At 40.0% G+C, this 27,770-nt stretch overlaps 1 protein-coding gene across 2 annotated transcripts in view; it reads left to right on the top strand.

Annotated features, from left to right (window-relative positions):
* B3GNTL1 (UDP-GlcNAc:betaGal beta-1,3-N-acetylglucosaminyltransferase like 1) overlaps positions 1-27,770 on the top strand; it is a 111,423-nt gene that overhangs the window by 49,584 nt on the left and 34,069 nt on the right. The window lies entirely within an intron of this gene.

The raw sequence follows: 27,770 nt of genomic DNA, 5'->3' as shown, positions 1-27,770 counted from the left end.
AGGAGATCCAAGTTTCTTTCTACATGTATATATAGAATTTGAGACCTCTTTCAAATACTTTGAGTAAAGCAAGCTTGCATTTCTACCCTTCTAGAAATTAGCCTGTAATAGGATATTTTGGCAGAGAAGGGCTTAAACCCAAAGGAATTTTGAACCCTTATCTATAAGTGATTGAGTTGTTTATCACCTAGGGCTACATTTTTAATGCAAATCATATTTTAAAATATAACAGAAATGAATAATTTGTTAAAATACAATGTTTTTTTCCTTCAGTTTCTTCAGTTCTTTTGTTTAGTTCAGAGGGGATGATGCTCTCAGGAGGTGGAATTATCCCCTCTAGCAACAAAAGAGAATAGTGTTTGTCATTTAATAGTTATATAAATATTCACCCTCTGTCTTTTTATTCTGGTTCTTTGGCTTTCTCATGCAGATCCCTGCATGGCAGAGTCACAGAAGTCTTAGCAAAGCTCAGCTACATTCCACTGGGGGGTTGATTTATATTTCACATCAGGGCCAAAGTAAAGAATGAACTGAAACCAGAATCCAGTGCCATCTAGACTTTGGATATGGTTCTTGGATTGGAGATCTGTGTTGCCAAAAAAAAAAAAAAAAGAAATCTTGCAATAAATAATTAAAACCCACTCCTAATTCACTAGCTATTGTGTGATTATACAGGAGCTGGCTGGACACTTACAATGGGAAAAGCCAACAGGAATTTCTCCTTGTGAGATCTTTCCAAATTCTTCCTTCAGCTGCTGCTGTAACAATAAATAAACACGGGATAGTAAAAAATAAGGATAAAATGATTGAGCCTAAATCCCTTAAATTACAAGGTTTATATAACAAGGTAAGACTGTTCAGAGGGATCATGAAAAAATCCTGTGTTTTTTAGTGCAAGTGCTGCATAATATGTATAATACACTCAGTTTTGGGAATAATGAAACGTAATCTCTTACTGAGAAATGTATGTGATAAATCTTCAGAAAATAGTAAGCCACTGTACATAGGAAGAGTACAGTCTGTGCTTCCAGGGCATTTCCCAAGATAAATTTACCCCATGAATGAGGCCCTTAGTTGTTAACTGTTGAAAGGAATCTAAAATAGAAGACACATCGGGTTTTCCAAGTTGAAAACTCCATCAGGGAGTTCATTATTACAGACTCACATAAGATCAGCTGCTCTATGGTTCAGTCAGTGTGTCAGCATTTTTTGTACAGTAATGTTTATTCTGACCCCTGTCAGCTGCACAAACTTGAAACAAATCTAAAGATGTTGTGAATTTGAACACCAGAAGGAAGTGGTTCTTTTTTTAGGGTTTCTTTTTTTCTGGTAAAGTCAGTGGTCAGCCTTATTGTGCTGGTGTCTCAGAGAAGGAAAAAGAATAAACCCCAGGATATGACCACGGTTACCAGTGGTAAGTGTTGGCCACCCTTTGGCCACAGGACTAATTGTGAAAGAGGTGAAGAATTTGTTTCTGCTGTTGACATCAAACCAGTTACTGGCCAGTGAATTGTGAAGTGTGTGCAAGAATTCTGGTTGAACATCATCTATTCTCGACTGCCCAACAGAAAATAAATAGCAGCAGCCAAAAGGTGGTTGTGACTCAGTTGGGGAGGGGGGAAAGCTGACAACTGTATGGCTGCTTAACTGCACAAAAGTGACTGAATTTAATGCTTTTATTACTTACATTATAAAGTAGCTGTTAATTCACTACTTTAAGGTCTCAGGAAAAAAAAAAACCAAACCAATGCATGTGGTATTTGAGTTAAGTGCTTGTTTGTGTAATTGGGAAAAAACCCAAAATGTTTTCAGCTCGTTGTCAAAGCCCCTATGTCTGGCATAAACTTTTTTTAAAATGCATTGTTTTCATTTAAAACCCGTCATTAATTTCATCTCACACCCTTGAATTGTTGATTTTTATCCTCCTTCTATTCAGTTGCTCCTTTTTCTGGTATATTTTGCTAATAATTCCTTGAGTTAGAGCCAATCAAGAGATATTTGGACTGTCCAAAGCTACAAAGCAGAGTAGTCCTGTCTCCTTGTTTTCAGGAGAAATGAAGACTATTGATGAGCTTTATAGCAAAAGCAAAATTGGGAATTGAATGAAGACCTCCACTTTCCTCACTGGGTTGATTTTGTGTGTGGGATTAAAAGCAAAACGTGATCAGTGTGATCTTGCCTGAAGTAATACAGAGTTACCAGATTAGCCCAGCTACTTCCTTGGAGCACTGCAAGTAATACCTTACAAACAATTTTTTATTTCTACCTGATTGTAAAGCAAAGGTGTGTGTTCATTTCTGCCCTTTGTTGGTCTAAAGAAAGCAGCAATGTAGTTTTTATTTTTCAAGGAAGCATCATTCAGCATGAAGTTTGTCCTACAGTAAATGCATATTTCAGGTTGAATTCCATAAGGTCTTAGCTGCTGTATTTAAATGCTCTCCACTGCATTTTTCAGCCGTGGTTCTTTGACGTTTTAGTTTACACAGGTCCTACCCTCTCCTTTCATCACGGTCCCACCCATTTCCTTGCTGGTCCGAGGGTTTAACCGGCTTCTTAATGAGCCAGCTCAGCTCTTCAGAAAGAGAAGCAGAGAAGTTTTCCTGTTTGTTTAATGCACTCCGAGGTGTGGAGGAGCACCTGTGCTGCTCAGAGGGTGGGGGAGGCAGAAGAAGGCAGGTGTTGAAGAGATCAGTGTGGGGTTGCAGCCAAAAGTTCCTTAAGAGCTGCCGAGCTTGTCTAAGAACTCATTGCTGCCCAAACAATCTGACAGCCAGAAGGGCAGCCCAGCACCCTCCCTTGAGCTGTTTCTGGTGCTTGTCTCCTCTTGAAGGAGCCAGTTTAGCTTGCTGGGCTGGTAGGAAATACAGCGAGGAACAGAAATACGCCTTTTGGCTTGGCCAGAAAGCTGAATTGAGCTGCTGAGGGTTCAGCAGCGGGGCTGCAGCGAGGGAGGTTGTGGGGAATGTGTGGCCAGGAGGGGAAGAGCAGCAAATCCTCCTCAGAACCGCCTTGTGCAGCTCCACCAGCTCGGGCAGCCTCGCAGAGCTTCACATTCACGGTGCAGACATGTAATGCAGCAGAACTCATCTCGTGACCTGCTGCCACCAAAAACCTCTGCTGACCTCCTCCCTCTCTCTTCCTCCCGCTTCTTTCTTTTTTTTGTCATTTGATGCTACCCTTTTTTGCCAGCTTAGCAAGCTGAGTCAGTCCATCCCTGGCCACAACCAGTGCCAGGAAGGGGATGGGCATTTGAGGGTGGGAAGGGGTGGTGGGCAGGGGGAACATCGGACGACCCTTTTGTCCATAGACCCGTCCCGATGAACTCATGGGCAGCACTCCCCATCAAGTCAGTTTGGTGGGAGTTATTTATTAATCCAAATTTCACTCCCCTTTGTCTTGATGAGCAATCGAACTGTCTTGGCACCTCTTCTGGGCCTCAGTGCTTTGTCTCCCTTTTCTAATGTCACCAGTCCTGTCACTCTCACCCTCTAACATGATGGTTGGCAGATCTTATGCTTGCCCTACGTGTACACCCAGAAATAAAGCAAGTTTGTTCTTAAAATTACACTCGATCATTGCAGGTTACATAAAATAGTTTCTATGCACAATATTTTTAACCAAAAAATGAAGACAATTAAATCTTGATTCACAGACGTAGGAATATGAGTTATGGAAAGGTCTGCTTTTGTTTTAATATTGTATTACCGATGTGTGTGGGAGCAGTTGGGTAAAGGGTAATCTTGATGTTTGAAGTATTTGCAGTGAAGACTTAAAAATAGTATTTATATTTAAGAAAGAGTTTAAACCAAGATACCATCCTTATTTAAAAAGAAAAGATAACCTATGTGTTTCAGCTTCCTGTTTAAAAAGACAGTCTGGCAAAGCCAAAAGAGGGGTTTAGCTGGGGGGAGCTTTGCTGGTGATGGTGACTTTTCTAACAGGCTGTTTATACAGTAAAGTACCAGGCAAGAAATTACTGGCAATTGTATATATGTTTCAGAAGAACACAGGGGAATAGGTCTTGTATAGCCAGTCTTGTGTAGACAGTAACTGATAATGGTTTTTAGTGTCTTTTCTAAATATCATAGGTTTTTGTAGGTGAACAAAGCGTGTTATGTTACAGAATTCTTAGCTGGGCCTCTGCTTAGATGAGAGATTTTCCTGCAGTGCCAGCTGTTTGTTTCTGGCTTCACTTCCATAATCCCAGTTCTATAAAGGCTTCCAGCAAGGACATGAACATCATTTTCATAAAGCAAGAGGAGCAGCACAAGACAGACACAGAATCCAGAGAATGGGGCAAATGCCTACCTTGCTCTATAGCAACAGGAGAATGGGAGGTTTTTTCCCAACTTGCATCAGGTAGCCAGTGATTTAACAGAGCATTTTCCCACTGCTGTGTGTTGTTATCAGCCCTTTGCTTTTGTATCTGGGACATGTTCAGCTGGCAGTGGGAACGATGCTGAGTTTACAGTGTTCCTGGGAATGAAACTTCCATGAAATTTGTCTGTTGAAAAACTCAAAGCCATTATCCAGACAAGTGTTTTTCCTTTTCTTTTCCTCTTTCAGTTTGAGCTGATCCTGGCTTGGTGTTTGCTGTTAACACAGAAATTTTCCTGTGGGTTTTGTTTCTGGTTCTGTTCTTCTTTAACAAGCAAACATGAGGAACATGTCTATAAAACAGCAGATATCTTTATTAGTTGCTAACAAAGTTTGCTGCTGGTGCAGAGGAAGGAAGCACTATCAGTTTATGTAGCTGTTTTTGTAGTTTATGTAGTAGTTTGTGTAGATAAATTGGTCACCTCCATGTTACCAAAACACAAAATACCCATTTTGATATTTGGCATTTCATTGCTTTATTCACAGGTCATCCAAATACCTTCTCTTAACATTAGTTGTAATCTATTCTGTTTATTTTCTACCAATTCCTAATTCATGCTTATTTGCCATAGTAGAATTGAACTGCTCCTTGTTAGGGAATCAGTAGTTATAGCTGGAAATTCTCAAAATTACTATGATTTTCCTCCTTAAGAAAATAAATTCCAACTCAGCTTTAGTTTTTTAAAGGTTATAGAACATGTGTATGTTCAATGTGCTCTCCACTAGACCAGTACCCCTGGATTAAATCAGAATTACATACTTTTGAGAAGCTTTTGGAGGAAATTGTAGAGCTAATTTGAGGTAAGTATTTGGAGGGGAAAAAAAAAGAAGTATATAGTGAAATATAAGCTTAGTCTTACCTAACAAAATGGATTTTCAGCAAATGGAAGTTAAGGATCAAACTCTAATGAACTGAAGCAATCCCTGCCTTCCTAATCTATGGAATTTTAATTTGCTTGTTTAGAAAGCATAACGGTGGTTATAGAAACATACATTTAAAAGCACTTTAAAATCACCAGGGCATCTAAGGAATTTGAAACACCTGTAGGCCTTGAATAATGCTAATTGATATCTGTGCAGACTTTATGAAATCTGCACAAAAGGTAGAATTTTGAGAGGCTTAAACCTTTATTTACAATTCAATACTGACAAGAAGTTGCTGAAGCCTCTCTCCTCCCTCCAGTCTCTCCCCTTTAACCTCTGAATTACTGAACTGGATGGAAATGCGTCACTCAATTAAATGTTGTTCTCAAAGGCTCTAACGAAGGTTAGAGATGCTCAGCTAAGTTTCTCAGAGCTTTCCTAACTTTGTTAGACCTCTTCAAAAATCAAAAGCAAATTAAGTTTCTACTTGTATCCAGGATAACACTGAGCCCAGTGTCAAGATAAAATATCCAAAGAACTGGCTGCAGCAGATGCAATTCTGCACCTGCAAGCACTGGGTGTTTTTCAGATGTTTGGGTGTACATATATATATATATGCATTTAAACAGCATTATATATACATATTACATAAGCAGGTATATAGATTATATGCAGTTACACAAAAAAAGGTTTAGAATATCAGTGGGTTTATAAGTAGTACTGGGAAAATAAGTATTTACAATGATCTCATTTGTATAGAATAGGATATAAGTTAGGAAAAAAAAAAAGGCAGGAAGTTATACAGTGTAGGTGTTGACATGAGGGTATTAAAGTCCTGACAGGAGAGGAGAATTTCAATTAGCAACTTCTATTACAGAAGGTTTAGACATTGACACTGAGGATAATCTCAAGCACCGATTATTGGTAAATAGCTCTTGTCATATTTTTGGCAAAGTAATTCATTTTCCTCTCGTGTAAGAGCTGTGTGTTCAGAGCAGAAGACAAAAGTGCACATGAGGATGCGTGGTTCTTGTTTGCTGCCTTTCCAACAGCTCCCTAATTAAATTCTTCTTCTGATTATGTTGTGCAGGCAGCAGAAGATCAGAATTACTGGGTGTGTTTATTCTGCAGCAGAAACTTCAGGTCGTTCCAGGAGATTTATTTTCTCCTCAGTTTTACGTGATCCAACTGTCGTTTCTGTGATTGTAGCTGTGCAGAACGCAAAGCCAGGCCTTAAGGACCTGGCAGTTGCACTTTCTAATGTCCTCATGTCTCATTCCCATAGGAAGGAGGATCCCCCCTGGTTTGTGGGCTGTTAAGCATTGCAGTTGTTGGTGTGACGTGGCCTGACTGGGCTGTTAACATGAGTGATAGAACAAATGGCCATATTGGCTTTCACTGGGCACTATAGCAAAGTTCTGTGTGGATTTGAAAATAGTAATTCATCTTGTAAAGACCCTTAGAAGCCTTGTTTGACAGCTCATTATTTAAATCCTTTAATCTAGGGAATTTTTCCTTATGTAAGATTTCCAGCAAAGCTCTTCCCCTACTGGATTCCTAGGGTTATTTTAATATCATCACAGCTTGTGATGCCTCATTCCATAATCCTGTATAAAAAGCACTAATAGCTTCTTGAAAAATTCATTTCTCCACATGCCATTTGTAATTTGAGCTGACTGCTTCAGTTTTGTATTGGGGAGGACAATGGGACCAAATCTGATTTCCATCAGTAAACTGTGGCAGAGAGACTGAACAGCATACCTCTTCATCTTCCAGGGTTCCCTCTTTTGGGAATTACAGTGAAAATTAAGGGTGGATTAAGGCAAGACCTGTGGCTCCAGGTGAGGAACTTGAGGATTCAGTGTGTGTGAACTCCAGGTCAGAGAACTTACCTATTAGAAAATGTGGGGAATGCTGTCAGTGGTCTAGGGAAGAGAACGGCTTTCATAGAACCGTGGAATGGTTTGGGTTGGAAGGACCTTAAAGATCATCTGATTCCACCTCTTGCCATGGGCAGGGAGGCCTTCCACTAGACCAGGTTGCTCAGAGCTCCATCCAGCCTGGCCTTGGACACTTCCAGGGGTGGGGCAGCCACAGCTTCTCTAACTTTGGCATGTTGTTAGTGCGGGGAGATTTCGGGTGTCTCCGAGACTGATACAGGCTCATGCCCAGGGTTGTGTCTCTGCCTACTGATAAACAGGATGGGAGAATGCTGACATCTCTGCAACGAGTTTAAAAGGTTGTCAGGTGAGAATGGATCACGTTTTCAGCTGGTAATGGCTGGTGAGGCTGCTCAGATGAACCCAAAACATCTGTGTCTGAGATAACTGAGCACATGAGTGCCCTGTTCGGTCTCAGAGTCTGCTTGGTGTCATTTGCTTGAGCATGCTTTGAATGAAGACAAAGAGTGGACTTATGCAGGCTCCCCATTATTAGTTCTAATAGTTTATCTGAATATTCAGGTGGGTGAAGCTGATTATTTGTTGTTGACAGAAGGACTGCGTAGGGAACTTGTCCTAACAAGCAGTAATTGTGTGATTAGGCGAGTTTAATAAAGAAAAGGAATCCTAATTCATTCATAGGACTTGGTTTGTTGACAGTTAATGTCATTTTCATTGAATGAAATCCATCAGTAGTGCTTATATTTTCAAGCTATCTGGAAGTGCTGGTATTCTGAAGCTCTGTTGTTTGCATCTAAAACCTAAGTGAAAACCTGCAGAAATCAGGAAATATTACTGAAAAAAAAAAGGGTAAAAAGTAAAAAGATAAAGTAATATTTATCCTTGTTCCAACAGTTACTCAAAGTCTGGTTTATGATATGCTCTGTATTAATACAGTTGTTAATTCCAAATGCATTGATCTGAAGTAGCTTGAATTTGAAAGTGATACTTACTTGCTTTTTTTTTTTTCTGTGATGTTAAGAGCAAATGTTGATTTTTCTGCCCTAAAACTGTGTTTTGTGTTCATTGTGGATTTGCACCCAGACTTAGTAGTTGCCTTACAATTGCAGGAGAGGAGAAATGTCGATGTGGACACGTGTTACAACACGTTGATGGCGTGTTATTTTGAAACAAGAAGGATGGCAAGTACCTGAACTGGTGTAGAACTTCCCAAAGGGATAAGGATGTTTTTCTAGTGTGATGCAGAGAATTAAGGACCTTCAAAAATGTCTCAAAATATCAGCAGCATGCTGCCAATTAGTCTGTACATAATAGGAGAGATTCTACTAACAAAGAGGACGTACAGAATAGGTATATGTAATATAATATATATATGTATAATAGGCTTTATAGGTATATATAGTAGGCTTTGGGAATGGCTTAACTGTTCCTAGGGCTTTCTTCAGGGGAGCTGGACCTTCAGTGCACTTCCTCCAGTGGAAACAGTAAAGTAGATGCCAATAGCTGGTGACTCAAGAATACAACTTTCTCCCCTCAGATTTCTATAAATAAGCCTTGTGTTTCAACCTCTTTATTACAAATAAAGCTTTGGGGTGATGTCTGCTTTCCATCCTCTGATTGCCCTGCTGATGGAAGTCCCAGCTCCCTCAGCATTTTCCACATACACATTTTCAGAGGTTTGTAAAGCTTTAAGTGTGGAGATCTGAGAAAGCAGTGCCTGTAGAGATTCCAGTACCCAGCGAGTGAATAAAATATTTCTGCACTTTAAATCCTCCTTGACCACTCAGCTGGGTTGGTAGAGTTGTCACAGACTTTGCTGAGTAAAGCTTGGCTTTCTGCTCACTCTTTGGGCTCCTTATTTTTCTAAAAATCCCCCACTTTGGGGATTTCCCCCCCCACCACCACTTTTTTTTAGTTGGTTGGTTGAGTTTTCCTTGTCTTGTCCCTGACAGTGGCATTTTGGACAGTTGGAAGGTTGTAAACTGGGCCTTCCCTCCCAGGGACAGGACAGGCTGCCTTACTTCATACTGGAGTTTCAGTGGGAGGAGGAACAAAAAAGAGTTGACAGAGGGGGAGGAAAAAAAGATTAAAAAAGACGAAAAATAAAAGCAGGCTTTAATATCTCAAAAATTTAGATACTTATTGTATGGTTAGATTGTAGATTTATATAAGCTCTTTTGCTGAGAAATAATTTGCATTTGGTAAAGGGCATTTTTGAAAGTTCCTTAGTTAAGAAATGACACTTGATTTATTTACATTCATGGATGTATAACTTAATATAAGATCTATATATGAATTATATAGAACTTATATATATGTCATATAAGTGTCATATATATAAATTATATAACACATATAAATGTCATATAAGTGTCCCCTTTGAAGGGACCAGTGCAGGGGCCCAGAAATCTTCTATTACTTTGGAAGGGAGCAGTACAAAAGCAAACCTGTAATATGCAATGTTTCTTTTCCAAACAAAAGTTTTCTAAGAGAAAAATTGAGATCACTTGCAGCTTATAACTGTTAATAACTATTATACTGAAATATGGTTGTGACCAATACAGATGTGGTTAGCAGTCCAGTATCTGCCATTTATGCTTTTAGCTGTGTAGGACCATTCTTTGCCTGTTCAAAAATAATCTTCTGATCCAGATAATAAAATTATGAATCTGTAATTGTCCTCTCTGCCTCCATATGGGGATGCATTAAATAAAATTAAGTTAATTAGGGTTTTTTACTGGGGTCTATTTTTTGGTCAGGCATGTAAATTAACCGTCAAAATTGAGCATTTTTATTTTGACAGGAAATCGGGGTTTTTTATAATGAAACATAATTTATGATCTAAATGCAGGCTGAATTGGGCATTGTGATGCAGATGACCCAGTGCCCTGTATGCTTTCTGAAGTTTGGAGCTGAATACTGGTTCATACAAGTTCTTACTTAAAAAAGGGAGGGAAAGGAGGGCGAACTGGGGAGAAATTCCCACAGCTCAAAATATTTCTAAAGCTGCCTAACAAAGCAGCTTTAGCTCTCTGTATAAAGCTTTCTCGAAGCAACTTGGTGGGTCTGGCATAAGTATCAACTTTGAACAAGATTTTCATTTCTAATCTCTTTTCCTGTCTCAATACTGAATTATGTTGCGAGTTTTCAGATCATGCTTGTCACAGTGTGACACGGGGGAGCTGCCAAAGCCCACAGCCCACAGTGGGATCTCTCTGGTGAGTCCTGAGACTTCTGGCCTGCTGGAATTGCACTGGAACCATTCATGGCAGTGGTTCCAAAGTGATGCTCCATTAAATTACCCTAATTCTCTTTTTAGGTTCTGTTCTTATATCACAAACTTCTGACTTAGAATTGGAACTGTATGGAGATAAATACGAACGCTGCAAACAAAAAATGTAATTTTTGGAACATGAGGTATGGGCTTTTGTTGCTACCTTTTTCTGTCATCAGTGTATTCCTGAAGCATTTATTATAATAAAAAAATTAAGCACCTGTGTGAGAGGCAGCAGTACTGCTTGTAAGTGAAAATATTTACTCATGGGCACTGCATCTTTAGACTTGCAATTTTTGCAGCGTCAGCTTGGGACAGAATTTCACGGATTTGTTGCTGCAGGTGTATTCTTACCCAGAATCACAGATGTCTTTATGGTCAGAGGGACATTTCTGAAATGTGTCTGTTTTGCTGTAGCATGTTTGTTTTCAATAAGATTTTATATGCACAATAAGGTTATGTTATGCACAAGATGATGTGACCTTGCGTGGATTTGTTTCAGTCAGTCAGGTGAGTTGAAGGACAAAATCGAATTCTCCACTGCAGGAGACTTTTCTTGTGCAATTTTTAAAGAGATTGAAGGAAGACTGAAGGAACTGTGCCCTGTGATACTGTCACACAAGGTGAGTTTTACAGGGAAGCTCTTCAAATGATGGAAGTGAATGTGCCTCCAGAAATGGGCTTCTGATGGTGTAAAGGAGACATTTTTAGTAGCTTTGTGGGTCATGTTTTCTTTAAGGCTGTTGGGACTGTCTGAGTGATACAGGTGGTTTTTCCTCCATTCTGATTCCTAGCTGAGACTGCACTGGCTCTTTCTATAGTTCATTTACTAAGTTTGTCCTTTAAAGGCAAGAATTATCCTTGTAAACAGGATTGTGGCTCTTACTCCACCTGTTATTGCCTGGAAGCTTTTTACAAAACATATCTGATAAAACATGACTAACATAAGTCATTAACTCATAACATGAACGTTTACTTTCTTAGAAGTGCAAGACAAGAAGCGATGGGGGCCTTTTTCCCCACCAGGATTTACTATCCATCTTTTCTGTGTACCTCTGAAGTCATGTGCAAGTATCAGCTCTTGAAAAGGGTTGAGAAAAGGCATAAGTATTGGAAATGAATTATAAAAACTGTCAGCTTTTCTGTGTGTCTTTTTTCAAAGTCTTAGGTCCTGATGGCTGGGAAAGCCTGGTTAATCTGCTGAGCGAGATCAAAAGGAAAAATAAACTTCAGTTCAATTTAGTGTTGCCTGAGATTTATGGATCCTATGCTGCTCATTTGGCTCGTGTCTGGTTTTTAACCTGTAATTCTAGAATTTGGCAGGCTATTTTTTTCACAGAGGTCTGTTTGCTCTCTGCTGAAACATCATTTGGGCAGCAATAAAGTCAGCGTAGAAAGTACAAGTGCAATTCCCCTATTTTAGTTTCTTTCCCATACAAACTGATAAAAAAGACACTCCCAGTGAACAAAGAATGAAACAAAAAAGGGGTATTTGAAGGGATGTTGTTGTGGGTGTCCTCTTTGCACTATTAATGTGTGTAGTTTTTCCTCCTGTGGAAAGGCCACTGGCTCAGTTACACACGGGTGTGTTCTGTGTTTTAGGCTCTTGTTACAGAAGATGTTCTTCCAGTAGGAAGAGCGGTGTTTGGAGCACAACTTGGAGCACAGCTGGTCTGTGTGAAGTAATTGACAGCTCTGTAGGCCAGTTGTTGCATTGCTGTTTCCTGGAGGAGGCAGATTGGGTTCACCAGCCTAATCCCCAAACATGTGGTCTATATTCAAATCCGAAATGAGGCGGAACTGCGAACAAGCTTTGTGTTTGCTTGGATTTATTTTGGTATATGCCAAATATATATTCTGTGCAAGTGCATCCCCTGGGATCTCTTCCTAAGCTGCTACTGCCACCCTTATATCAGACCAGTATCTCAGTTCCTTCGACTGGGGGGGTGTGGGATTCCTGGATAGGCACTAACCTTGGAGCAGATTCCACTGGGAGGCAATGTTTGTGGAAAGACAAATAGAAGCTGTTTGACTCTCTTCCTTACTCATCTGTAGTTTCTGCTTTCTGTGACACACAAACTTTCAGAGAAAAAAGTAAATGTTGATGGCAAGAAGTCATTTTTGATTAACGATCAAAATTATTCTCTCCATGTTCCATGTATTGTCTGAAATCTGTAAAAGAGATTTCTGTTATGTATTCTAATCGCCTGTGCAGCTCAGCAGAGAGTGAGACAATGTATTAAAATTAGTTGACAGATATCTATTTGATGTAGGGTGATTTAGGATGGATTTAGAAATCTCATCAATCTCAATCAGAAAGAAATCTCAATCAGTCTCATCAGTGTAGATTAAATTAAAACAAATCCACCTTTTGGTCTGTAAGTGCAGACATTTATAAAATAAATTGGTGTATCATGTTACTTTTGTTTTTCTTTAAGATGACTTCATGTGAATTAGACTCAAGTGTGGAGTTACAAGGCGTGTTGGAACATGGTGAAAGGTATTAACCATGCACACAACCTCACCTCCTTTGAGCTCAGTGGATGGGCAAAATTTGGGATCTTCTGAGTTGCTGCTGTGGTGGGATAAACTGATGAAAGCAGCAGACAGTTCTTGTCATAGTCTAGTTCCTTTACCCATGCAAAATCCAATTTTTTTCCCTGAATAAAGCATAAAGGAGGCAAAGCTAAGCAATTCCTTTGCTTGCTGTTCCCAGCCTTGGAGATTTTTCTACAAGTTCTTGCAGTCTTATCTGCAGCTTTTGGGTCCTGCTCAAGGGCCTTTCACAGGGTGCTTTAATTTCCATCACCTTCCCCCGTTCCATTTCCCTCCTTCTCTCTCCTCATTTTGCTTCTGTTCCCTATTCCTTGCTGAAATTTGAATTTAACTTGGTTTTGCTGCATAAAGGTCAGAGACTACAGTTGTCACCCTGAGAGAGGTTCTGCACCTGAGCAGTGTCTGGCAGAACTGAATTTTAGTCTTCCTTTATCTTTGAACCTTTCCTCTACTTCTGATTGTTTTTCTTTTCCCAGAGGACACCGATGTTTTACCTTTTCAAACACAAAAAAGAAAAATCTATGTTCTGTTACCCAGTGATGCTCTTTGATCAGGAGATTGTGTTAACAGTTTCTCTTAATTTTGAGAGAAATGCCCGAGGGTGACATAAATCATCCAGGAGTTCCAAGAGCCTTTCTTTTAAGTACAGAATCTTCTCCTTACAGGATTGAAACTTGTGATGTGTCATCAGAATGTGAGTTACTTAACTGGGATTTTAGCACCATGTTATGTCTTTTTGCTGAATTTAGGGGAAGTTATTTACTGCTCTTTAACTGGGGGCTAAATATGTAGTCCTGGTTGTCTTCACTGATATCAGCTGCTAACAAAATAGCTTCAAATATTTGCAAATACTCAGGACCAGAGCAGCCTAAAGGGATTTACTTTGGTTAAAAGCTTTTTTTGGTTAAAAGCTTTTTAACCAAAGTACAAATGAAGGTACATTGGGTCTGGCTGGGCTGGAGTTCACCTTCCCCATAGCAGAGCTGTGCTGCTCTGGTGGCTGGGCTGGTGTTGGTGACACACCAGTGGTTTGGCCAGAGCTGAGTAGGGATCTCCCATCCCAGAGGTCTGGGAATGGGGAGGAGGTTGGGAGGGGACATGGCCAGACAGCTGATCCCAGCTATCCCAAGGGATATTCCTACAGTATGATGTCATGCTCAGCAATGAAAGCTCAGAGAGAGGAAAGGGGAGGCATTAATTAAGGCATTTGTCTTCTAGGGCAGCCACTCTGTGTAGTGAGGCCCCACTTCCCAGGGAAATAAGGAATAAATAACTTTTTCTTTTTTAAATTTGCTGCCATGTTCAGCCCTTGCTTTTTTTTTATCTCGACCCATGAGCTTTTCATTTTGTTTTCTCCCCCGTCCTGCTGAGGAGGGGGGTGAGAGAGTATCTTGTGGACACCTGGCCACCAGCCAGGATCAGCCACCACACAAGGGCTGGACATCCTTGGAGCTGTGTGGGACACAGGCCAGTGTCTTGTAGGACAATTTCTGTTGTTTATAAAAAGCAGCAACAATGGTAATATGCTGTAAAAAGCTCATGCTTCACTCCAGCTGTTGAAAATGAATTACAGCACAGGCTCACACAGTAGCTGTAGGATGCATTTCTGTGCTTCCACAGTTACTTGGAAGCTGCGGGGTCCATTTACACTCCAAGGGCTCATCCAGGAGCTGGGCAGCATTGACTGGGTTGGCTGAGACTGGTTTTGAAACTGCACACTCAGGAAGAGCTTCGAAGGTAAAGATAAAGGTTCTTCATTTTCTCTTGCATTAGAAAGCCTCACTTTCCTGTTTTGTCCAGGGAATGGTTTGTTTCTACTAAATGGAAATATTTAGAACATGAAGGACATTCCTGACAAGGTTACGGTTTTTAATATGAAATGGATTTTGGATTTTAAATTCTTTGGCTATTTTAAATATTGATGTTTAAAATTGTGGTTGGATTTGTGAAGCAGCTGCAATGCTGAGGATTCCTTGTGTCTGCAGCTGGCTAATGAGGGATGGTGTTGAATTGGACAATACCAATTACCTTATTATTCTTAGTAATTCTTTCTTAGTAAGAAAAGAAATTATGTCTGGAACAATATAGAATGACAAGGCTATTGTGACAACAGGTGAAAAACTGAGTGAAACACTAAGATGTTGTCAAAACTATGCATAGTCCAATTCAAACAAAAAGAACGTTGACCCAGACCTTTTTTCATAAAGGGAAGGAATGAAACAGATAAAATATGCTTGGAAAGCAAACCTTTGTGTCAGTTTTCATCACTGAAAAACTTCTTTTGAGATTTTAAAAGTTGCCACCCTCTGAAAAGAACATCTGTTAAAACACTGCAGTCCAAGAGGAACTGCTCTCCATGTACCCATTCTGCTTTCATAGCACTTCTGACATATAATATTTAGTTTAATACAGTAAACATTGAGATTCATTTTTTGTAAACGGCTACTGAAGCTGGACTAATTTGCAGTTTTTATAAAGTGTCGTCATTAGGAAATGCATGGGCTTGGGGTGGTTTTTAAACTTGAATAAGCTGGTTTGAATCAGTGATGGCTTTCCTGGTAATATTTTGTGTAGCTCAGAAGATAAACTAACATCTTAAGGTACCTGTCTTTTTATTTGATTTGTTAACTAATTCTGTAGCATTGTGCCTTGATCTTAAAGGTTTCCTTTTATGTATTTATTTCAATTCAAGTGAAGAGGTGATAGGTCTCATGGTGCAGCAGAAATGAGACAGTCCAGGGCTGCACAGCATACACAGTATGTTCTTCTGAACTGTTTGACTGTTGGACTGAAAAATATTTAAACAGAATGCAAGGCCCAGAACAGCTGTGACAGCAGAGGAAGTGTCAAATTTTCTCCTTTTCATTTTTACTCTTGTCTGTTTTCTTGAAGATCCTGTTATATTCCTGTCTTTTGCTTCGCAGGACAGCTGGTTTATTTTGTGTTCCCTAAAGTAAAGGTTCCAGGCATTTGACTGGGAGTGACAGGAGAGGCAAAGTGCTGTCCAGTGCCATCCCATCCATAATCCCACTGGGAGCAGGCCCTTAGGGAAGGTGGTGGGGTGGGATGGCCAGTGGGGCCCAGTGGAATTAGCAGGGTAAGTGCGAAGGGAAAGGATGTGCAGAAATGTATCTGGGCTGGTAGCTTGGAAGTTGGAAGCTTTACAACTTGGAAATTGAGAATAAGCCCAGCCTGTCACAGAAATAGCCAGAGTAATATGATGAGGCTGAGTAAAACCTGTCCAATCATCTTTTGGTGGTGATAAAATCAAAGTGCCTGTTATTTTTTGGTCAGGCTTCCCATAGAGGTGGTCGATGGGGAGTCTGTCAGTGCTGAGGAGACATTTGGACAATGGCCCTAAGAACATGGGTTGCCTTGGAGTGCTCAGGCAGTTGGATTGCTGTTGTACATCCCTTCCAACTGAAATAGTCTATTTATTCTATTTTACTCTGTGTGTATAAAAATGGGATTTTTTAAAATTGCAGCTGTGCTTTAAAATATTTAGACTTAAAAACTTCCAGGTACAGTCTCAGTATCCAAATGACCCGGGGTTGGGACAGGAAATGCCTCTGTTCTGGGTGTGTTGACACACTGGATGATGAGGAGTTTTATCCCAGGTGAAAGCAGTGATGAATTGATGTTGCTGAGTGTGATGTGACTGGAAGCCCTGTACCCAGCCTTGGCTTGGCACTGCACCTGAGCTGAGGCACCTCCTCTCTCTCAGAGAGCTCCTGCCTGCCTGCAGAGGATCTCTCAGGTGCATCAGAGCTGTGTGATGGATCAGAAGGTACAAACATCACATCCAGTGATGCACTGGATGCAGCCAGTGAAGGTAGTCTGGATTTCCACTGCTGAAAGTGGAAACAGAAACATCTTCCATTCAACCTAAAATGCTGTGCAGCCCCTCAGTGTGATTTTTTAACTTTACATTTTGCAGAGACTGTATATAAACCTGCTTTATGTCTTCCCTAAGTGGCAGCTGAGATAAACACCGTATCATGGTACAGTATGAAACATGTGAGAAGTTCCCCTTGGAAATGAAGGGAAGAGGTTATTATAAACAACCTAATTCAAATTAAAGTGCTTGAAGTGTCACACTTGCTGCAATGCTGAAAACTTGGCACACCTGGAGCAGGGAAGCATCTGAAGTGTGTGTATGGGTTACAGTAAGTGTTCTTCCCTCGTTTCCTCTGGTACAGGATCTCTGGTAGCCAAGGGAGGTTTTTCTCAGCCTGGAGGATATTTTCTTTCCTCGTCCCCCATGGCACTTGTACAGCACAAACAGCAGCAATAACACACAGCACAATATTCTCTCCTTCTTCCTAGAATTAAAGTTTTCTCGTGTTTCAGCAAAGTAGGAAAATAGATTGAAATTTTAACTGAAAACAGAACAACTTTTCATGCTCCGTGAGCTTTGAAGAGGTGATGTCTCCTCTTCATTTGCACCAGCAAGCTGGAAGACTTGCCAGTCAGCATTTTATGAGTTTAGGAATGGTGTTGCTGGGTTTGGTTTGGGAGGTTTGAGCCCAGAGAGCAGCTGTTGGAATTCCCTCTCTCTGTGGCTGGTAACCATCCCTGCAGTGGCACAGGCTGTTTTTCAGAGGTCCATTTTCCACAGGGTGTGAGCTGGAGTGTGCCAGAATAACAAGGCCTGAAGATATTTAGGACCCCTTTAGTTTTATGGTATTTTGGTGGTATTTGAAGATTTTAATTTTGTTTTTGTTTTTTTAAGGAGAAGGACATGTTTGTTATCATCAAATTGGGTCTGTGGCTAAAAGCTGGTTTTGGAACATCACAACTTGTGGTTCTCTCACTGAATTCAAATTACAGAAGATGACTTGTTGCTCATGGAAATGGTGTGAGTAACCTTCGTAACATAAATACAGCTTTTATAGATGAAACGGTCCTTTTCAAGATTGATTTTCTTTATAAAAAGCTGCTTTTTTTCTCCTTCCAGTCTTAAAAGAATTTTGCTGGGGCAGAATAACACATGTGCAAGTGTGAAAAATTGCTGTTCAGAAGTGTCTCAGCCCAGCTAAATATTTAAACATCTGCAGCTTGCCGACGTATATGCTACTGAGGGAATGGTTTCCTGAACCAGGCTTTAAAAGATTATTTCAGAGGTTATGCTGATTTTGGAACTTAGACTGTGTTACCGCAGTGTGTGGATTCTTCTGGTTCAATAATTTATTTTTATGTAGGATTTCCCTGTGAAGTGGTGCAGTTTTGAAAAGGGCAGAGATCCCCACTTCCAAAAAGAGGTTATAGTGCTGCTGTTGGATATAATTAACCCAAACTTGAGGGGCTAATTCCCAGAGGGTTCCATTTGCTGAGTTTCTTGTGGAATTACAGGGAGGGATGTTGAGGTCTTTTCCAACCTGAATGATTCTGTGCAGGGGTTCAGAACAGCCAGACTTGCCTGTGCTGGCCAAGAGGAACTGGCTGACACTTCAGGGATGCTGCAGGGCAGAGGTGCCTGAATGCTAGAAATGGGTTGTTTCTTTTCTTCTTGCACAGGGACTCAGAGCTCCAGGTTTAGAAATGATATACATTGTAAGTTAAAAACCCAATTTCTGATAGATTTCACTGGACATTGAGTCAAAATAGGAGAAGTGAAAATGTTTTAATGCAACAAATATGAAGAATAGTGAGTATTTTATAAGTGTTGTTGGCATATTGATTGTGCTTAGGGCAAAGCTAAGTTGGACAAAGCCTTATGGGGAAATCTGATTTATGTTCTTACTGTTTTTGAACCTTTTGTTGTGCTGGCATTGTACTTGAGAACTGAAGTTGTAGTTGTTTGGCACCGTGACTGGTTTGGTGCAGTGGAAACTCCTCATTTGCTTAGTGGGTAACACTGAATACTCTATCCATGCTGGCAGACACATTTGCTGTTCCCAAAAAGAATGTCCAAACTGGTGTTTTCCCTTGCTGTAGGAAAGATTGGATCAACCTTCATCATCGGTGATAATTAAGGAAAAAATATGGAGGTGGCTTTGCTGAAAGTTCCCTTGGATTGCTGTGTTTTATCTTATTTTTTTTTTTACAAGTAGCACGTGCAGAGTTCTTGTTACCAATTTCATGGAGTTTTGGGAAAATTGTCAAAGCTTTTATCTAAGTGTTATGAAGCAGTGACAAGGGAAATGATGCCTATTAAATATTTTTAATCACAGTATTTGTAAGACACATTCTTACTGTGCTGTCGTGTATTACACCACCTCTTTCAGAACTGGTAAGTCAGAGACTTGAAGCCTCATTTAAATCTTAATCATTTTTAGCAGGATGTGTGAGACAAACAAGGTTGTTTATGTTGAGTTGACCCATGAAGCTCTCAAAGATATAAATCACAGGAGCTGCTTAGTAGATCCTCCCCAGCTGGTGCTACAGCCATGTTTGGGTTTCTGTACAGCCAAAACTGCTGCTCTTTTTTTTTTTTCAAATTTTAAATTACATTAAGCACAATCTGCTTCCTCCACTGATTTTCAGCTTTTTGGCAGCTGAAAAATCAACATTTTCTTTTCTGATTCAGCTGAATTCTGTTAGATACTTATTAATAGTTTTTCTTTGAAATTATAGCAAAACCATTTTGTTCTGTGATGTCATTACTATTTACTGATGATAGATGTGAGGGCTAGATAATACATTTACTGTCCTTTTAGGTGTAAATATTTCTGCAGGACAAGGTAAGAAAAAGGTATTAACAAAGAATGTAAAATATATTTACATTCAGTTTTTACCCTTTAAATTCTGCTACATGTGTAGCAGAATTGGCTTCCTCTTAATTCTTTGAACATTTTAGCTGCTTTTTGCTTACTATCAGATTCACATACTGAAGCAGCTTTTTAGAGAGGATTTCTTGTTACAGAAATCAATTTAATCTTAATACAGAAATTAATGTAATCAATTTGAGGTAATTATAATATCTGATTATAGGAATGCATGGCTACACAAAATTTAGGCATTTTCACCTGTTTAGAGGGGCTTGCCTGAACCAGTGAATTTAGAAGCTTCGTTCTCTGAAGCTCCACTGGGTTCATTGGAGGTGGTGACAGAGATTTTGGGTGGGTTGAGTTGCCCGAATTCTCTCTGTCAGAGATGGGCTTATACACCTCTGACTTGGGGTGAGCCTGGGCCCTAATCCTGGCTCTTTATTGCTGACTTGTGTGGTTCCAGTTGGAGTGAGGGTGCCCTGATAACTCACACCAGCCTCTGCTTGGAAGATCTGAAGCTACTTATTGCCTTCTTATCACTGAGTTCTCGAGGCTTTAAAAATATTTTAACCTGCTGGATGGATTGAATGACTGACTGCACAGTAACTAATTCAAACCAGGGGCAGGGAGCACCAAGTCCAGGCAGAACTTACCCCAGGAACAAATGTCAGGGGTGATGCACAAATAGGGCTTCAGAGACCCGGTGTGACCTTCAAACTACCCGTGCTGGGAGAGTTTGGGGGTTCAGAGCAGCCACAAATTAAGGGCAGTGTTGCTCACGTTGCTGGCTGGGAGGCAGGGAAAGAACCCACAAAATCAAAATCCCACATATAAACCCGTCAACAAGTTATTAGGGAGGCTGAAACAGGAGAATGCAGATGGGAGGGGGAAGCTTTGTAGTGCTCTGGGCTCTGCTTTTGCTCAGACTTCTACAAATTGATGGGCACTTAATTTTTATCTCTGTGCGTTCTCAGGGTTGGTTGGGGTCTTTCCAGCTTCGTCTTCTGCACTGTTGAAAAACAAACTCTGGTAACAGATCACTGGGCTCTTGAATGCATTGGGTCCCTTTCATTATCAGAAATGTCTGTGTGTGTAAAAGCCATTGCTGAGGTACTGGTTTCTTTTTTTCCCCCCCCTCAGTGTTTTTATATTTCATTATGAGAAAGTGGCTGTGGGATAAAAGATTAGAGACAGTGTGCAGGAGGCTGATGCTAGGCCATTTGTGTAAAACAAAACTCTGAGATCCTGCATTTTCCCCCTGTAAATTCTGCTGTGTTCCTGTTTCTGGCACGAGCAGCGACAATTTTTTCTCCTAAAATACGTTTTTATTTTCCGTCTCTTCTTTGTTCTCCCGTTCACAGTTTTGAAGTGTTACAGGACACAAATCAAACACTCTCTCGGGGCACTGGAATGCATTTGGTGCTTTGATACCCCCCAAAGACTTGTGATATGATGGAAGACATGAGGGAGAGATTTAGAGTAAAGTTTGCTTTGATTTCCTAAAGAAAACATTCTACTATTGCAGCTGTTAATCAGATAATCAGAATCTGTAGTTTAAGTTCTGCTCTAAGTTTTCCCTATTAACCTTCTTTAAATGTTAAAAGTCTACAGGGGGGAAAAACACACAAAAGAAATATAATTTGTATTTAAATAAATACAGCACATTTGCATGAATATTTAGTATTTCTCCTGTGGATTTTTTTGCATGTACATTAGCACAGAGCTGAACTTCTCAAATTCAAGTGTGATCTCCTTACCTTGCTTGTTTAGAAGGTGCTTTTATTTCTTTCATTTAACTGAGGGTCATGTGTCCCCCAATCCCAGATTACATCAACCCTTTTTAGCACAGGTGTTCATTTAAAAAAGAGAATCAATGAACATGAAGGGTGTGTTATTCTTTTGCATAATCCTGAGCACTCAAAAATATTTCATGTTTCTCTCTCAAAATACTTACATTTAAAAACTTGCTGAGGCTCAGATTTGCCAGCAGGTTTGTTTACATTTTAACTGAACATGAATTTTAGGAGGTGGTGGTGTGGTGAAAAGTTTTATGTTTTGCTTTTTATGTAAATTTATTTTCTTCTTTAGAAGTTTCAGGGAAGCAGACAACTGATTACTTAGTGAATTGTGACCATAGTATGATGCACTTTAAAAGTGTTTAATTGAATTTAATCTCTCCATGTAGGGAGATGCTTCTGCTGTCTATGTTGTCATCTGTTAAATACTATCTAAGAAGTCACAAACACAGCTGATGTTTTTGTAGGCAGAAAATAAAGAATGCTTGCTTTCAAATAATCTTCTGAACGCTACAGATTTTATAACTCTTTACATAAGTAGAATTGTCCTATCATTGCAAAAAGATATTGATGTCATCTTTTGGTTTCTGTAGATCTTTGAGATGCAAATAGAAGTAAAAACATATATTTTGTAGTAATAACAGAATAGTTCAGTTATGTTACCTTCATTTGGGATGTTATCTTCATTTGGGTGTTGTCTCAAAATATGAAAGACCAGTCCAGTCTCATCTTGTGAAAATCCCAAATGATCAAAAAGGTAATCTCTAAGACTTATTTTACATCAACATTGGGCAGTGTTGTTTCTCACCAGATTTCTTGGTTGTTCTAATCACAATTTAGGACCTGCCAATATGACTTTAAGCAGATTGTTTTCTTTCTTTTGTGGTAAAAGCTCAGCACAAACAGCAAGCCAAGCAGACAAACTCTTGGTGCAGAATGCTTCATTTTACTGGATGGAGTAATTCTTCCATTGTAAATACTTGACTCTTTAAATACTGGAAACTCTCCAAGAATTAGAGAGACTTGTTAAGGCATGGATGTTACAAAGACCACTTTTAGCAGCTTACAGATGAGGAAAAAAAGATGTAAGACATGCTAAAATCATACAGGCTATTCCCTTTGCATGCAGCTATTGTTTTGGCTTCAGCAGTAGGTTAATTCATCGTCATTAGTAGATAAAGGCTCTGAAAAAGACTGGAAGAATGGTGCTCACTATTGGGCATTCAGCTAAGAAACAGAGATATTCAGCAGTATGGTCGGCCCTCAATTATCCCACACAATGAGGCTGCCAGGGGCTGGCTCACAGAAAGCAAAGCCACAGCCAATTCAATACATAGGTACTGGACTAGAAACCCAAAGTTAAAATATTTACTTTCAGAAAGTTTGTAAACGGATTTTCTTGCAACAGCAAATAAAACAAAAACAAACACAAACCCCCAGAAAATATAGATAAAGTATGGCCTGCTATAAGCTACCCTTTAGCCTGCATTTCATTCTTTGGAGGGCTCTGCTGGAGCCAGAGATGTCAGGGGGAGGTGATTTCAGGTGGTGGTTCCACTGCAGAGACTTGGTATTAAAATTTTGTTTAACATAGGCAATACCATTTGTATAAGTTTTATATTTTGCTGTAAAGGTCACAGACCTATAAGGAGGACTGTCATGCTTTTCTCAAAAGTGAATGGCCTGGTGAAAAGCACTGAGTGTAATAAACTGTGAGGGCCCAGGAAGTTTGGAACTGCAGTGCAGAACTCCTACTTTCCAGTTTATACCGAAAAAGGAACTCTCTGTGTCATCTTTGTAACAAAAAATAAGCAATAAAGGTCCTTTCAAACAGCAGTAGGAAACGCTGGATAGAAAACCAGGTGCAGGAACCAAGGAAGCATCATCTCCCTGCTCCTCTCACTGGTTCTGCTCTTGCACAGCCTGTGTTTCCTGCAAACTCTGAAGCATTTCAGCCCTCATTCAGGCTTCAAATCCTAAGGAAATCATGGGGAGCTGTAGGTCATAAATATTCCAGGAGCAGGGCTGGAACACCTTCTCAGAGGGGCTGAATGCTCTCTGCTCTCACTGGCATTAGCAATTCTCAGGACTCTTGTACTCTTTTTGATTAGTTTTGTTGCTAAGTAGAGTTTGGGATTGTGAAGGTTGAGCAGCACTGATTTTTAGTCAGGCCTGCACCAGAATTCCTGTGTATATATCAGCTTTTTCAGTGCATGGTTTATTCCTATAATCTACTTTTTGCTGGGCCTGATCCCAGCTTCTTTAGGGAGGGATTTTCAGCTGCTGCTGAAGCTCACAGTGATGAGGTGACACAGGCAGTTATTTGTACAGGCAAAAGGGTACAACAGTTCAGTACAATGTAAACTAACTGCGTGTAATCCATACCACATTGGGAGGTTAGGTTCCTTAAAGCTTAATAAAAGCTTGCATAAAGCTTGTTGTTATTATTTTCTTTTGAAAAATCCTCTTTGCCCAATGCTTCTTTGGAGGAGGAGGAGGAGGCCTTGTCCTCTCTCATCTTCTGTACCTCTTCTCTCACACTAAAACATGCACCTGATTGTGGATGTAAAGCTGGTACACTTTGTTAATGAGGTCCTGAGACTTTCACTGCTGAATTAACACACATCTTATGTGTATCTTAACACATCATTTTTCAGAGTCAGTCTTCCTACAGTTCCCAAAATCATTGCAGCCCTCCAGCCTGGGATTTGCTTTTTCTTTTTCACCTTATAGCATGTTAATGTGTGACCCTGGGTATTGAAAAGCTTTGTTTATCTCAACAGAGTAGATTCTTTCTAATCCTGGACTCGTGTGGATATAATTTTGAAAATTTTGAATTAAATGTGTGGTGAATGGTAGGGAATTATCTTGTTGCACTGGTAAACAATCTGGGCCCTGATTAAATCTATTTGTGAACTGCCTGGTTTCCTCACTGTGTTCTGTATGACATGGTGATATCTGATGTGATAAGGTTGTTTCACCATCTGCATTTATGCTTTTGGCACACTGCTGTTAGAGTTTGATTTGCTGCTTCAGGAAATAGACCTTTCCTTGAGAAGTTTACTATAAACACATAAATGCCTTTGTCTGTATTGGAACTGAAGTCTTGCATTGAGTGCTGCCATGGTCTGCACTGAGCATCAGTGGGGACCAGAGTTACATGTGCTGTTGACAGCTTTGAAACACAACAATGGAAGTCACTTTATCAACTCTTTGTATTCTTTAGATTTATTTTCAGAGAATCTGTGTAATAGTTGGATGCAATTCGATAGCCAAACACTTAACAAGAACAAACCAGTTCCAATTACTTGCTACTTGATCCTTGGAATAAACCCAGATGATAATAAAACCCTAAATAATCTAACAAATAGCAGCCTGTCTCCATAACCTGGAGACTGATGGAGACAGATTCCAACTTGGGTATGACACTGCTGTTCTCCAGGAATTCTAAATCTGAACAGATTTATACCTTTTTCTACAAGCTCTGTAGTGGGGTTTTTAATAAGTTGGTTTCATTGAACTAGACAATATTTAGATAATCTTTACAGCATACATTGTATTTTAATCAATAACAACTATTATTAAGCATTAGTCTTCCAATAATAAACCAGCCATATGTGAAAGGTTCACAGGTCCAAGCTGCTCTCCAGATGTACTGAATGAACTACCCAAGGTGGACTGAAAACCCACTGATGTTCCAAGGTGACACAGGACATTTGTTAAGCAGAGTTGGAGAACATTTCCAAGAAAACTAAACATAGCAGTTCATGGCACCATCACTCAAATTGTGCTTTTCTTGGATTTTCAAATTAAGAGTAGCATGTCCTCTTTGTTTTTCTTGTTCCAGTCCATGCAATCTAAAAGATTGATGGATAAAATCTCGAGTTCCAGTCTCACAAAGTGAGAAGTTGCAGTTTTTATCACAGAGCGAGGCAATTTGACCAGCTTTTAACACCTTGGCAGGAGTTTATGACAAGAGTAGACAACAAAGAAATACAGAGGAGACTTTCCCATCTGACTAAAGCAAGGTGAAATATAGAATTTCCAAAGTGCAGAAGGTTGAGGTTATTTTTTTTTTCCTCTCTTGAAGATAAAATTTCAAAAGCTCTCAAAGGTGGTTTTCAGAAGTTTGGCAGATGCTGCAGTGTTTCAGTACAGTTGTTAGGAGTTAGTGTTTTTCCTGGGCCAGTTCCCCTCCCATCAGTGTGAGTGTTCAGAGGATGCAGTTTTATGTTACAGCTGGACTGATTCACTGTGGGCAGTGACCAAAAAGGGAGGTCTTGTTTTCTTCTCCAAAGCTTGTTCCTTCCCCCTCCAGTGTGTCAGTGGTATTGCTGGTCTGACCCCACAGTGAACTGATTCAGAGAACTAAGGCTATAGAAAACTAACTCTGGGGGAGAAAAAAAAGGAAAATAATGGCTTTTTAAGTGATGTAGTGCTCTGATCTCTCATGGGGTCAGGTGAGTGCCAGTGCTGTGACTGGGCTGGCTGAGTTGAGCAGCCACAGGCAGGATGAGTGGGAGAGCCCTGAAATTAATGTAGATGTACTGTAAATCTAGGCTTTGAGCATACAGTTTTATCAGGTTAAAGATTATTTATTTAAAAAATGGTCTTGCTGTTCTCTCTGTGCCTGGTGCCCTCTTTTCCTGCATCCTCCTTTGTGGCAGCTCTGCTGATTCTGTGGTTGTTTGTATCAGGAGATCCAGCTGAGTACTTAGCTAACAACAACAACAAAAGAATTTCAGCTTCCCAAACCTTATTGTTATATAGCAAGGGACAAAGTAGTATGAATTTGTCCTTTGTGGCAGCAGTGCAAATTTAAATTTCCTCAAGTTAGGTTTGATGTTGCACTATAGATATTAAGATAGAAAAAGCTTATTTGCCAATTCATTAACACTTAGCGGGTGTGCTGTCCCAGGGTCAAAGACTTTCTTGAAGGATAAATCCCTGAAATCATGTGTGGCATCCTCAGTCACAGTTTTGTCTGTGTGATTCTCCTGTAGTATCTTTTCTGAGATGGACAATGAGCCAAAGAGCACTGCTGGATTTAGGAAAGACATTGGTGTATTCAGTGTGTGATGGTCTGCTATAAAATCATCCTCATGCCATCGTCTGTGTTAACATAAATGGCATTTGGATGTTTTTCCTCAGTGTTTCAAATTTGTTCTGTTCAGCTTCACTAAAATATATGTGTCAGTGGAACAGATTATCCAAGATATTTGGGATGGATGCTCTTTGCACGTGACCGTGGCTAATTACATTGAGCTCCATCTCTAGGCTGAAGTGCTTTTCTGTTCTCTGATGGACCTGGCTGCTCTGAGGAAATGGCATTCTGGCCTCTCCAAACACATCTCTCATGTACCCATAGGCTCAGGACTTTCTTTTGAAGTTTTAGTTTCATTCAGAAGTGAGATTCAATGCAGTGCACTCTGGCCTGGCTTTTCTCCCCACTGCTGTTTCCTTTTGGGATTACTGTTTGGTCATTGTTTGGTTCTGGCCATACTCAATTGCCCTTGTAATTAATGTGGAGCTAATAACCATGTACTAAGCACTCAGGTCTGCTCTGGTTTTCTGGGATTATTTTGACTCTTTCAGCTCCCAGTGACTTTTGGGGGGAGTTTTTGACATTTAGCCCCACTGAAGCTCGAGGATTTCAGTTATGGACAAGCTGCTGATGTTTTAAGCCACAGCCATTAGGTGATAGGATTGTTCAGACTAATTATGACTGCCTAAAATTGAAGTGTCTGTGTGAAGATGAGTCACCCTTGGATCCCTTTGTGTGTTTCACCCTAAAGTGGATGTCTGGGTTTGGGCAGATTGTTCATGCCATATGAAAAGTGGGAGTAGGTCACCTGTTAGATTTTGACTAGATTTCTAATTTAATTAGTTTGGAGAAATTGATCTAAGTGTCTATATTGGGTTTTATATCCACATTTACCAATGGAAGTGGAAGTTGGCAGACATAAGAAGAATTTAAGGAGCTCCATCCCAGGCTGAAATCCAGAACACCTTTATAATGTAGGTGCTCAGATGCACATGACAAAAGGTGCACTCTTGCTCTGAGGTTTAAAACTTCAGCAATACAGGAATATTAATATTACAACTCTAACATGCCATGAAATTATCAGCTTACATTGTCATTAGTGTTTGATTGACGGTAATTGTGAAGTTGGTTTCTTCTACCTTCCTAAACCAGGGTGTGCTCTGTAGTTTCTGGGAACAGGCACAGGCTCCTGCCTTCACTTTGCACGTTGTGTTTGACAAGTCCAGTCTCTTCCTTGCCTGGATACTT

The sequence above is a fragment of the Myiozetetes cayanensis genome, unplaced genomic scaffold, assembly GCF_022539395.1.
Source record: "Myiozetetes cayanensis isolate MyiCay16 unplaced genomic scaffold, myiCay2020 scf22, whole genome shotgun sequence".
NCBI lineage: Eukaryota > Metazoa > Chordata > Aves > Passeriformes > Tyrannidae > Myiozetetes > Myiozetetes cayanensis.
Note: the sequence above shows the minus strand (reverse complement) of the source record. Positions and strands in the feature narration are given on the sequence as shown.